Source organism: Sinocyclocheilus anshuiensis, unplaced genomic scaffold (genome assembly GCF_001515605.1).
Source record: "Sinocyclocheilus anshuiensis isolate Anshui unplaced genomic scaffold, SAMN03320099.WGS_v1.1 scaffold288, whole genome shotgun sequence".
Classification (NCBI taxonomy): Eukaryota; Metazoa; Chordata; class Actinopteri; order Cypriniformes; family Cyprinidae; genus Sinocyclocheilus; species Sinocyclocheilus anshuiensis.
Genome location: NW_015558570.1, coordinates 382,955 through 396,425, shown reverse-complemented (window position 1 = coordinate 396,425; position 13,471 = coordinate 382,955). Strand labels below are relative to the sequence as shown.

General features: G+C 36.2%; 1 protein-coding gene across 1 annotated transcript in view; it reads left to right on the top strand.

Annotated features, from left to right (window-relative positions):
- The first annotated feature begins 10,507 nt into the window (after positions 1-10,507).
- cav2 (caveolin 2) overlaps positions 10,508-13,471 on the top strand; it is an 18,756-nt gene continuing 15,792 nt past the window's right edge. The window contains exon 1 of the mRNA XM_016475167.1: positions 10,508-10,512. The gene's annotated coding sequence lies outside the window, so the exon portion shown is untranslated. The remainder of the gene's footprint in view (positions 10,513-13,471) is intronic.

Here is a 13,471-nt window from a genome sequence, read left to right as displayed (position 1 = left end):
AAAGTAACAAAGCTCAAGCGATTTATTGGATGGCATGCTACAAATTATATTTAGTGAAGTTTTGTTCATACATCAACTGAAAACACATGATTAAATGATAGATTCTTGGGTTTTAAGAATTGATTATTGATTCATTAAAATTGATATTTTTTAACCCACCCCTGCTGTTGTCATATGGTGTGCTGATTTCCCTGTTGAAAAAACCCCAAAACCAAGCACATGCTTGTTAGGTATGTTTTGAAGCATGGCTGCTGGTTTGAGCTGGTTTAAGCTGGTCCTTAGCAGATCATGAGCTGGTTTAAGCTAGTTGCTTAGGACCAGCACATGACCTGCTAAGGACCAGCTTAAACCAGCTCAAACTAGCAGCCATGCTTCAAAACATACCTAACCAGCATATGCTGGTTTTTTCAACAGGGTTGAAGCAGATGAGATCTGTTTCACCCAAGTTTTCAGGTGTACTCTGTCATCTGGGCATGCTCATACCAACTTTGGGCAAGCAAATAAAGCAAATCCCTGGCACAGCCCAAATGGTCTTTAAATCATATCTGCGGTTGGCTTTGTGTTCTTTCGGCCCTCTTTTGTGCTTTTGTCTATCTCGTACACTCCTCCTTTTCCTGCCTTTTTCATTGTGTGTCAGCTCAAATATGATATTAAATGAACTCTCCACACCCACCTTTGGTTTATTAGACCTTTGTTTGATGTTCTTACTCACTCTATCTATTTCTCCCCTGTTGTGTTTATCTCTTTTTCTCTCTAGGGCAGCAATATTGAGAAGCCCCACCCAGAGACACTGTAGCTCTCCCTAAACATAGCTGAAGAGCCATGTGGTAGCCAGATTCCACTAAGACCATTCAAGACATTAGTGCAACTTATTATTCACTGGGAGTGTTTTTCTTTGGCATGATGACTATTTATTTTGGGTAACACAAAAATGTTTTAAGCACAGTGGATTAGGATGAGATCACTCTCTTTTGTATATTTTCAAATTTGTAAGGTGTTTTGGGACTTTTGGGGTAACTTTTCACATTAATTATGAAATAAACTATAGAATTACATGTCAAATAATACATTAATATTGTGGCACATCCAATTTGAACACTGTGTATTGTAAAATTATTTGGAAACCTATACCACAGTTAAAATTATAGTTCACCCAAAAATCATTTACTTGTTCCAAATCTGCATGCATTTCTTTCTTATATGGAACACAAAATAATATATTTTGAAGAACGTTTCAGGTCAAAACCATTTTGGATCTCATTGACTTCCATGTTTTTTGTCCATACTATGGAAGTCAATGGGACCTGAAACTGTCCGCTGTACTTTCATTGCACTCAGTGACCGAATTCACTCACTCGTTTGCATTCACTCATTTAGTGGACTATATTAGTGGAGAAGTCTAGGGAATAACGAATGAGGGTGTCCAATACATGAGAAAGGAATTAATTCAATGCCGCGTATGCGATTTCATGGTAATAACAAAGGCAATAACAGTGCATTTTGTGGAGTCGAATACAGAATACCCATACAATTAATAAAGCATGAATATTCGTGAGTTTCCACTGTTGTGGGCGTCTTTAAGACAACATGCAAATGAATGGAACTGAAAAATTAGTGCACACTACTCAAATCGCACCTTCTTTTTAGTGAATTATTTGAAAAGGTAATACAGTTTCATTGTTAAGCATAAGCTACACCTGTTGACATTTTCAAAACAATTCATAGTTTGTGTAATATGATAAATCGCCTGTGTTGTTTTGCCTGATAGTTTACATCTGTTCAGATAAATAGGTGCTTTTGAGTCATTGTCTCAAAATGAACCGATTTGTTCAAAAACTCCGATTTATTCAGAAATGAAGCAAATGGCTACATGTTGCTCAGAGATGCAGCGTTGATTGTGTTTGGGCTTAAACACTGTAACTAGCAATATTGCATCTACTAATGCATGTTGCTCAATTTTAGCTACTTATTTTTATATTACTCATTGAAACTGCTCAGAAGTTCTTGAGTAAATGTCTTAATTTGTTTGCTTTGCAGATGTCATTATGTTTGATATTTTAAACCTGGCTTAAGTGTCTAAATACTTTTTTGGGCCGCTGTATTTAGAAAAGCAGTGGTAGTCACTTTCAAATTGATTGCTTTTTGTCCAAGTGAATCCTTTTATGGTGTTTAGTTCAAACAAATCTTTAAACTATTTAAAGGGTTACTCCACCCCAAAATGAAAATTTTGTCATTAAGTCAAGAAAGATGGATGCAGATCAAAGTTAAAGTATTTACAAAGTACATAAGTGGACTTCATACTGCTTAAGTCAAAAATGCGGAGAATCTACAGATCAATGAAAGATGATAACGATTATTCCAGTACATTCTTGCTGCATTGTGTTTCTGCTGGACGTGGTGTTTATTCAACAGTGTTTGACACAGATTTCACGGGCCCCATTAGCCATGGGCTCTCTAGGTTCAGTTTGCATAGCCTAGCAACTGCCTCAGTTTCCTGCCTTGTACACTGTTTCATTTCCCCTACGTCACCTTGGAAAAACGTACAAGCAGAGGCAAACACAATCCATCAGTGCTCAGCCATTTAAACACCTCAGAGACACACTGTAGTTTGACCAAAAAGTGAATATTCTGGTGAAGCTCTGAACTGCTTTGTACAACTCACTCTCAATGACATGAATGCCAAAAAACATCTAGTTAACCCATTCAACAGATCCTCTTTTGTTTGATTCTTCTCCTACATCTCCATTGTTTACATCTACCACTCATTTTTTTAGATAAGACATACTTACAGTGACAAGTTAGAGGGTGTTTTGCATTTGTTTTAACCATACACTCGATAGCTTTCATTGCTTAGGGAAAAGAGCCTAGAAAAGCTCTCTCACTTTATCTTACAATCTTCAACGAGCCAGTGGCACTGTGTAACCAAATACATACCAAGTTATGCAGTGCATTATGGGTAATACTATTTTCTTGTCTTATCCAGCCCCGATCCACCTAGAAGGGGACCATCCTATTGTCTCACTAACTCTCTCAACACACAATAAAGCACATGAGGCTATAAAACTCTTTTTTCTAACTGGATCGTTTATTTTTAACAAAAAAATCATTTGTATATACAGTATTTTGTTGACTGGCCTGGATAGTAGTCTGTATGACCATGTGTTTTCTAGTATTTTATGTTGATATGCTGTACTTTACAATAATTATGATGTACATTGACTGAAGCACTTAACCTTTACATAAATAAGAATGAAACCCCACACTTAATGTGCTTTTACTGTAGAGAGATAAGAAGTCTTAAAAGCTGTGCTCTGGATTTAGTAAGCTATTGGAGAAAAATTTTAAGAGCTAATAAACGTCTCCTGCAGAAATGTTTGAATACCTTGTATGGGCATGAAAACCAAGAGCTGCTTTTTTTCTGTCATCTTTTTGCAGCAAGAGGTTTACTTTACTTTAATGTGGTTTAAATAAGGGGGATTTCTAAAGGTGGTGAGGTGGGAAGGTTAAATGCAGATAAAAAAGCTGTATCTTGTCTTATTCCAGGACCGTTTTAAAAGCAGTACAGAAAGCAGGGGATTCCTCTTCCTGAATGGTGCTGATGTCACTGAGTATCACCCCTCTGTGAAGGAGAAGTACTAAGGTGAGAATGTGAGGGGTCAAAATCTGGTTCTTGTAACGTTTCAGATCTTTTTTTTTTAGATCTCCATCAGCTTTTTCCACCCATCCATCTTTCGGATGAAAGAGAAAAGTGGATATTTGACACGTGTCTCTCCATTCCCATACTGCATGGTACATTCCGCTGGTGGGTGACACAGAAATGTCAGAATTAGCCCAATTCTTAGCCTTTAACATTTGACCTTTGACACTTGTCACATCCACATCTGTCATGACATTTACTTTCAGAGCCATTTTCTAGCAAAAAACTAATATTCTGAGTTTGCTTTTAAAAAGAGTGTCCACCTCATGGAAAATAGTTAAGCATAAGTTAATAAAAGCTTTTAATATGCTGATGTTACTCTTTATATCCTATCAGAGCTGATTAAGACCTGTTCACAATAAAGACAATAACTGTAACGATAACAATAAAGATATAGTCCACAGCACAACTATAATGATAACGGAACAGACTAACAATATTGTTGGGATCACTATGAGCTGATGAATGATAAAAAAAACTGACAGCCAGTCGGATTTAAAGAGCTTGAGCATTTAAAGTGGCAGACGGCATAACTGCAGCACATACCTTGAATAAACAGTACATTATCGTGCATTGGTATGGACACTACTATGGTTACCGTTATAGTTACCATTCTTGGTGTGAACTGGCCTTTTCTCCCAGCTAGAATATTTGTGTTCTACAAAACATTTTGCCGACATTATACTTTGGTTGTGGGAATGTTAGAATTTCTAGTTTTGTTAATGGGAGTACGAGGTTAGCACTATAACGGTGTTCAGAATGTTCTCTAAACATTCTAGGAACATTGATTTATATTAGTGCAGTAGTACGGTCAGGTGTTGAATATGCACAGAATACTACTTTATTTAAATGACCGTCTACATTATTTCTGTTTTATGACCGAGGACTATGATAGGCTAGCTTGCTATTGCTAGCCCCTCCGAAATCACCTACCCTACCTTTAATGTCAACTATGCAAAACATGCGCAAAGTGCACATATTTAGATTTGTGGTGAATGAGAGCTAGTGTTTAATTGTATAGTGCATTTCCCACATGCTGGTATTTTCAAATAAAGAAAAAAAAAATGTTCAAATAACATCCAAACAATGTTGATCATAAAATATTCTAACATTGTGAGAAATACATTTATGTAACATTATGTTATAATGGTCCATTTACTCCTCCTTACATAATTCCAACAAATTAATTTAGCATTTGAATCTTCACGCTACTCTTTTCCTGACTATAGTTCATAGTGACCATATCTGTCAAGCTCCAAAAAGAACCATTGAACTGTTGCTGTGTGGAAAAGAGTTGCATGAAAATTATCAAAATATCTTCTCTTGTATCCCACAGAGGAAAGAAAGTCAAATATATTTGGAATGACATGAGAATGAGTATGTGATAGAATTTTCATTTTTGGATGACCAGTAGTAAGGTATTTGAATCGATTTGGCCTGCTGTTTGATTGCTAACAAGCCTGTGAGTGTATGAACCTTTAGCATTATTTCATGGCAATGCTTGGCTTGTTTTGGCATTACACAACACAATCATTTCCCTTCCCCTGAGACTGATTCACTAGAGAGCTGGTCCATGCTTGCTGAAAGAATGCACCTCATGGAATGCCGGTCTTTGTATCACTGTAACTTTCGAGCCAAGTATCATGAACAATACGAACTGTCACAGACTTGTTTGGATGTTACTTAGTTGCACCTCCTTTGCCTTGAAACACTAAGCCAGAGGAGTTGAGCTGTAGTGAATTAGAGGGATAAGATAGTGTAAAAGCAGCAATAAGCACTCATGATTTGCCGTTTCTTTTCTATATACAAACCTGACGTCAGAGGCATTCATGTTTCTGCATTGTTTCTGCTCTTATGATTGCCTTGGTTTACCAGGCCTCAGTGATGTTAAAGTCTATACATATAAACAGTCTATATATTTTCCTCATCCAATTCACTGAAACTGAATACCATTTATTCCATGGAATGAATTGGTAACAGCATGTCCTAGTGTTTTCACAAACATGTTGTACTGATAAGTCTGTGGCTCTGGAATTCTTAGTGTCTGAGGTAATGGAGTAAATGCAGAAATGTATGGGGCAATCATTTCAGCTGGAGTCTTTGAACCCTCGCTGGGACTCGCAGTGTAAGGTGATCTGGCAGGTTATGCTAATAGCTTATGTACATTTACATGGATTGCTGTGAAACAAAATCATATGCGGTGTTTATGTAATATTTGCTATCCTGTTTTGCATCTCAGAAACCTCCAATGTTCATATATAATAATGTGAAGGACGGAAATAACTGGGTGAAACTCACAAAGAACGTGTTTGGGTCATATTTCATAACTTCTCTTGAGTTTCTTGAAAGAGTTTTGTCATGCTAACACATTGAACTAACTTCATTGCAACACAACGGCTTGCAGTCATGTTGTAGTGCAGATCAAAGCTTTTAATGCAACTGAACTTTTACATTGATATACACATGTAAGAGGGACCCTGTCTTGTATTCTAATGAGCGTAGTGTTTTGCCCCAAACTCATGTGTTGGTTTCAGATCATAAATCTGATAGCACTGAAATAAAGAGGATACTGTTTATACAAAACGCCTCTTCAAACAACAGCACCAGTTTATCCCCGTTGCCATGCCAATGCTTTGGTAAATGGCAACAGTGTGGAAAGATTAACAGTTGTGTGAAGTGGGTTCACCGGGCACTGGGTGAAGTTTCTCATTTCTTACAATGGTGCAGTAATAAAGCGAGAAAACTACTGTAATTTGAGGTTATTTATGTGATATGGCATTCATGTTTTTGCAGAAATGCAATGGTTACCATAATTTCCATCAGGTTTTAATGATAGTTTATGGTTTGGGACAAGTCAGTCCAGATAGATGGTTGGCTAAAATGTCCAATGAGCAAATATAGCAGATTTCAAATCTCATACTTCATCTTTTTTGGTCCATATGGCTAACAAAAGAAAAAAAACATTATGAACCCCGAACCGACTCCATAAAATACACTATTTTAGATCTTTTTGTTGTTGTTGTTGTTTTTCCACAGAAGAAATAGACTGAAGGTCCATCTTTCTACACATTGTACATGGACAACCATCAAACCGAATGACTTCTTAGTCATGTTTACAGCATTTGAGGAGAATCCTGCATCATGTGGAAAGGGTTTCCCAACCTCACCTCTCTCCCAGACAGCATGGGTGGATTCAGTTGCTCTCTAATGACAATATATTGAGCAAGCCATGCTTTACCCAATTTCATTAGCTAATCTTTCTTGTTTTCTCCCTTCTTCCCTGTTTTTCTCTCTCGTTGCTGCAGTCTAAACTGAAGACACACATGGGCCTTTCACACCACTTCTGGAAAATTCCTCCCCCCTCCGTCTTTGCTTTAGGGAGGATACGCTCATTTAGCTCCCACTTATATCTGTGTGCCCGCCCTCACGTAGGTTATTCACCCTGTGGGCATCTGTGGACTGATGGGTGTGCCAGGGCAGGGCTTTTTCAATGAGATTCTTCCCTGCACAGTTATGGTACACTACTGCTCATACGGTTAGATTTTTCAGTGCTTTTGAAAGAAGTCTCTTATGCGCCCCTAAGCTACATTTATTTAATCAAAATGCAATAAAAAACTAATTTTGTGAAGTAGTATTACAATTTAAAACAACTGTTTTCTGTTTTAAAATATTTAAAATGTCATTTATTCCTGTGATGGCAAAGCTGAATTTTCTGCATCATTACTTCAGTCTTCAGTGTCACATGATCATTCAGAAATCATTCTAATATGCTGATTTGCTGCTCAAGAAACATTTTCTATTATTATCAATGTTGAAAACAGTTGTGCTCTTCAGCATTTTTGTGGAGACCATGGTACTTGAACATCAAGTTGTCTAAACATAAAAACTAATTAAAATTGTTTAAAGTAAAACTGTTAAAAACTATTTAGATATATTAAGAAAATCAGAACTAATAAAAATAACAAAAAATACTAAAACTCTAACTAAAATTAAAATAAAACAATCTAAAAATAAAAAGTAATTCAAAATATTAATAAAAACTAATAATGTCTCGATGCTAAAATAAACCTGTGTTAAAAACTATTTATATGTAAGAAATAGTATTATATATATATATATATATATATATATAATTAAAAATTATTACTAGGAAAAAAAATTACTTAAAAAGGTGAAGTATAGGCCGTAATATGATCGTGCTTGTGTAAAAGCTGTAGCTCTAGGAAATGGGAGTATGCCAGGTATCTTTTCCCAAACAATGTGCCATGCTTGGGCAGTAACTTCATGTATAATGCACTTCCAGTGACTCACTGTCTTTTTCTGTACAGACTGCTCCTATTCCCCTCAGGTGCAGTCTTCTCTTATTCACGTTTAATGCAAATAGTCTTGCTATGCTGAGCACCAGTATCTTTTTTACATTTGTTTACAAATGCCGATTAAGGATAAGGTCATGTTGTTGCCCTCAGTTTTTCCTTTAGTCGCAATATTTTGTGTTTTTTTTAGTGCCACACTAAAATAAAAAGAAATTAGAGAATGGAGTTTTAAGCCTATTATAAGATTAAGTCATAACAGGCCTAAGGCTTCAGTCTCGAAACAATGACTTTATTCTTGTAATGTTATGAATTTATTCTCAATCTTAGCTCAATCATAAATTTCAGATGCAGAACTGTGATTGGATAATGCTTAAAATAACGTCATTTTGAGAATCATTACACATAAAAAGTGGTTTGGAATCGAAATGGGGAATACTTAGCCTGTAGCCGATACAAAAACATGCATTTGTTGACAAGTAACCACATTGTGCATTCAAACGGTCATGATGTAATCTAAAGAGTATGGCACCATTGTAAATGGATACTTTACGAAAAAATGAAAATTCTGTCATCATTTACTCACTTTACTTTTCTTTCTTCTGTTGAACATAAAAGAAGATATTTTGAGAAATGTCTCAGTGTTTTTGAAGTCTCTTATGCGCCCCTAAGCTACATTTATTTAATCAAAATGCAATAAAAAACTAATTTTGTGAAGTAGTATTACAATTTAAAACAACTGTTTTCTGTTTTAAAATATTTAAAATGTCATTTATTCCTGTGATGGCAAAGCTGAATTTTCTGCATCATTACTTCAGTCTTCAGTGTCACATGATCATTCAGAAATCATTCTAATATGCTGATTTGCTGCTCAAGAAACATTTTCTATTATTATCAATGTTGAAAACAGTTGTGCTCTTCAGCATTTTTGTGGAGACCATGGTACTTGAACATCAAGTTGAATATATGATATATGAATATAATGAACAGCTTTTATTTTAAATGGAAATCTTTGTAACATTATAAATGTCTTTGCAGTAGCTTTTGATCAGTTAAATGTGTCCTTGCTTGATAAAGGTATTAAAAAGCATTCCAATTTTTTTTTTTTGCATGAAATACTAAGAATCAAATAAAAAAATTTGCATTTGGTTAGATGAGACTTTGCATAAATAACATATAAATTACATTGGCCTCAAAAAGTAGACACTTTTTGTCAAACACAACTGAGTATGTTTTGAGGAATGTTTTAACTGTCTACATAATGGATACCGATAGGCTTCAAAACAATATTGGAATGAGACTTTCATTGTATGAAAAAAATAATAACCCTGAAACATTTTTCCAATTATCCAATTTGTGTTCCACATAAGAAAGCAAGTCATACAGTTTTGGAACGACTCGAGTGTGAGTAAATGATGCAAGAGTTTTCATTTTTGTGTGAACTATATCTTTAAACCTCAAGTATTTCTCCCTCATAACCCAAGATTCTCCATCTTTTTGGCCTCCAGAGTTCAGTCAAAGCCGGTTATCTTTCAAATAGACATATCAATGGCCAAGACCCCGTTTTCTGCCAAACATTTGGAATCTTTCCATGCAATAAATTTAGCAACTCACAATGAACTCCAAGGAGACAGGGGAGGAATGACATTTTTGTGAATTCCCAAGTGTCCCAAGTTCCCTTAGCACTGCTTCCACTGTATAATGGTCGCGGTTAGCTGCTTCAGACACACCTCTGTTTTCACAGCTCATCTGTTTGGGATGAATTTATGTGTGTTGTATAAGACAAACAGAAAGAGTGAGAAAATGTGGGAGGCTGAAAAGATAGCGACACGCCCTGATAAAACGTTTTTTAATATCTTCCAGATGATATTGCTATGCTGATGCTTGGTTTGAAAACAACTTCTGATTCATGTCAATGCATCCAGCTGGTGCGTGCCCTGTTGTTTTCATATCATGTGTCTGCATTTACAAAATTCCACCAGACCTGGCCATCTTAAATAATCAAGAGAAATATGTCGGTCATAAAAAAACAATTTAAATGTATAAAAAAATAAATAAAAGTAGTTATAAATAGTCATTTTCTTTCTTCTGTTGAACATAAAAGAAGATATTTTGAGAAATGTCTCAGTGTTTTTTTTTTTTGTCAATACAATGGACGTAAATGGACCCTAATAAGATTTGGTTCCCAAAGTTTTACTAAATATATTTTTTTGTGACATAAGGGTGAGTAAATGATGACAAATTTGTCATTTTTGGGTGAACTATCCCTTTTAAGCTGAAGGATCCCCACCTTATAGTTGAAACAGTGACTCAAAAACAAGAAATCACCTATTTTTTTGTTGTGATTTGAAGAATTTATGATACAATTTTACATTTTATAATATAATCTTTGGTCTTTTCCCATTCAGGTAGGTGCCTCCCATCAACATCACGTTGAAGAAGATTAATGACGCCTCTTACATCTGCTATGCCTCATTGAGACATCCCTCAACCATCTTCCCATCTGTTGTTTTAAACCTGATAAACGCCAGAGCCACATGGTAAAAGTAGACATCTCTCAGAGGAACCGTTTTCACATCTCCTACCCAAAAAGAGTTGCAGTCGTTTCCTCAAGCTGGAGGACAATGCGAGCCAGAGGATGAGGGTGTGTCTTAGGCCTCAGGGGGAAGATTTATGCTCTCTGTCCCATTTGTATGGGCTTCCACTGACAGGAGGTGTTCCCCGCTCCAGAAGAAGAGTTCTCCCACACAGCTGACCCACGTGGCAAGCAGGGATGTCCTCGGATCATTTTAGCCAGCTGACGTCGCCCTCTGTGATCCTACCTTACATCTGTTCCTCCTTTTGTTTCTGATGTCTGTTAACTGTATCGCTTTATCGTCTCCGAATGTTAATGTCAAACACATGTGCTTCGGTTTAAGAGAAACTCTCAAGTTTCTCAAGTTTTGAACCCCATTGACTTTCATTGTATGGACAAAAACAGGTCTTGTTCCGCTGAAGAAACAAAGTCAGGTTTGGAACTACATGAAGGTGAACTATGAACAATTACTTTAATTACACTATTTCTCCACTAATTTTACCCTGGATACTTGATCTTTACCTGAAATCTCATGATCTCAGATTCATTTCTGCATGTGGCGCATCAGGGAAAATCTCACCGAGAGCTCACATTCATCACAACTCGAACATATCCTGCCTGGAGTCCGTTGCAGGAAAGAGTGGGTCACCGCAGCATTATGTAATGGGCTCTTTGTTGTCATGGCAACGCTGTGGGAACTGGAACTGTGTATTCGTGTGGCAGGAGGCTGCGGCGTGTGTTGACAGAATGTTCCTCATGTTGGGTTCCTGGATGGGCCTGGCTATAAACACTCAGTCAGGGAGTTCCCTCTCTTCAACAGTTCGGGTTTGGAGTTTGTATTACTACAATTGTACAGTACTCTGCCTGGAAAAGGGATGTTTTCTGAAAGAATATCAGGCCAGATCAGTTCACCAAAGGTCAAAAAATGTAACACAACTTTTTGGTCTCAACCTTTCAGTTAAAAGAGCCAGTTGCCTTTATGATAGTTTTTTTATTTATTGCGATAAAACTAGGGTTGTCAATAAAAGATTGGTCTTGATATTTCTAAAGATAGCAGTAATGATATACATTTTTTTGCATATTTTATCATCTTCAACAGAATATTTTGTAAAATAAATAATACATAATAGAAAATATTTATATTTAAGTCATTTAAATATATTTAAATAAAAAAGTCAGCTGACCCCTCACAGTTCCTGGACGCAATTTGATTTAATTTTAGATTTGTTTAATTTACCTTCTATCCTAACTTTGACACTTCTTTCATTCATATAGAATTTGGCTGCACACTATTTATACAGGAGCCCGTATTGTGTAGAAATTAAGGCACTGTACAGTTTTGGTCCAGGGCAAGTTCCTTTATTCTTTGTCATCTGCATTCAATTGCAACATTTATTTGAGCAGAGCCGTCTGTATCATTTGTGAGAGACGGGAATGTTGCGTTTTGAGGCGTGTATGACTCACTGAACTTAAATGTGGGACACAACAAAATTAAACAGACATTTTCCCTTGTGGTTTGTAGTATGTTGACAGTAGGAATGATGGATGTAAAGACTGAACTTGAAGAACAGTTACGGTTCATTACATGTCAGACAGTGTGTTTATAATGGCTTGTATCTGGTACTAATGGGAACAGAGGTCTGATAAGGGACGTGTCCACCAGGTGAGCCCCTTCCTGATAAAAGAAGGCACTGTCTGCATCATTCTGAATCACCCGGCCCTGTGTTTGTGTGTTTTTTATTGTATCCAGGCAAAGGCAGTCTGAAGTTTCCATCCTTCAGCTTGGAGCAGCACTTTCCTGAACTCCAGCCAGGAAAATGTGTGTCGGCTTGGCAGCTCAACTGTGGGAAGACTATGGGCAAAAACTGGTGGAGTTTTGCGGCAAATGGCTTTATATAGCCTTACAGCTCCTCGGGACTCCCTCTTTGGTGTAGACAGAGCGATAGAGGTATCAGTAGAGGGATACTACGCAGCAAGAGCTGCAATTACAGGAACATAATGAGTGAAAATGAGAGACGTCAGAATTTAAACAGAAAATGTCTTAGTAATATGAGAGTATTATGGTTTAAAATTACCCCACTGCATATAAACTGTAAAACAGACATTCTATAGATTTTTTTTTTGGGTGATCCACTCATGTGAGTCCACCTACATGAGTTTGACCCCCGGGACCAATGGTCTGTTACCTCCAGATAAAGCTTTAATTTCATGTTCAGCTGCCCAAGGAAAACAAATGCTATTCCCCGGTCTCTGCTAATTACTGCTGTCCCATTTCAGGAAGAAGTTTGGCCCCCTCCTCCTGTTTTCTCTGTTATCTACTGTACACAACTTCCTGCATGAGCACTGAGGCAGGCCGGTCCACTCAGAGAGAGAGAAACAGAGAGAGACTCCCGTGTCAGGTTCGGTGAGAGAGACCCTCACATTATGAATGAGATATATTCATAAGGCAATATACATTTATTTTGTCGTTATACTAAAGAAATTATTAAAATATTATCTAGAAATTATTAAAATATTATCTGGAAAATATTTGCTTTTTTAGTTGATATTGTATGCACAATATTATAATCGTATAGATATAAACCTATTTAAAATAGATTTAGTTTATTATTTATTACTGTTAAATGCTAGGACTGTCATTCAAATAAAGTAATTGTCATAAAATATTTACTTTATTACGCTGACATTGCATTATAAGAATTTTAGATGTAAAAACTGTCATTAATGTCATGATTTCTAACAAGTTTTTCAAAAGCAGAACAAAGGTAATATAAAATTTGTTACATATGTAAAAATAATAATAATTATTATTATTATTAAAAATAGTATTAAACATATTTAATACATTTTTAAGGCAACTTTGTATTTTTTTTTTTTTTTTTTTTTTTT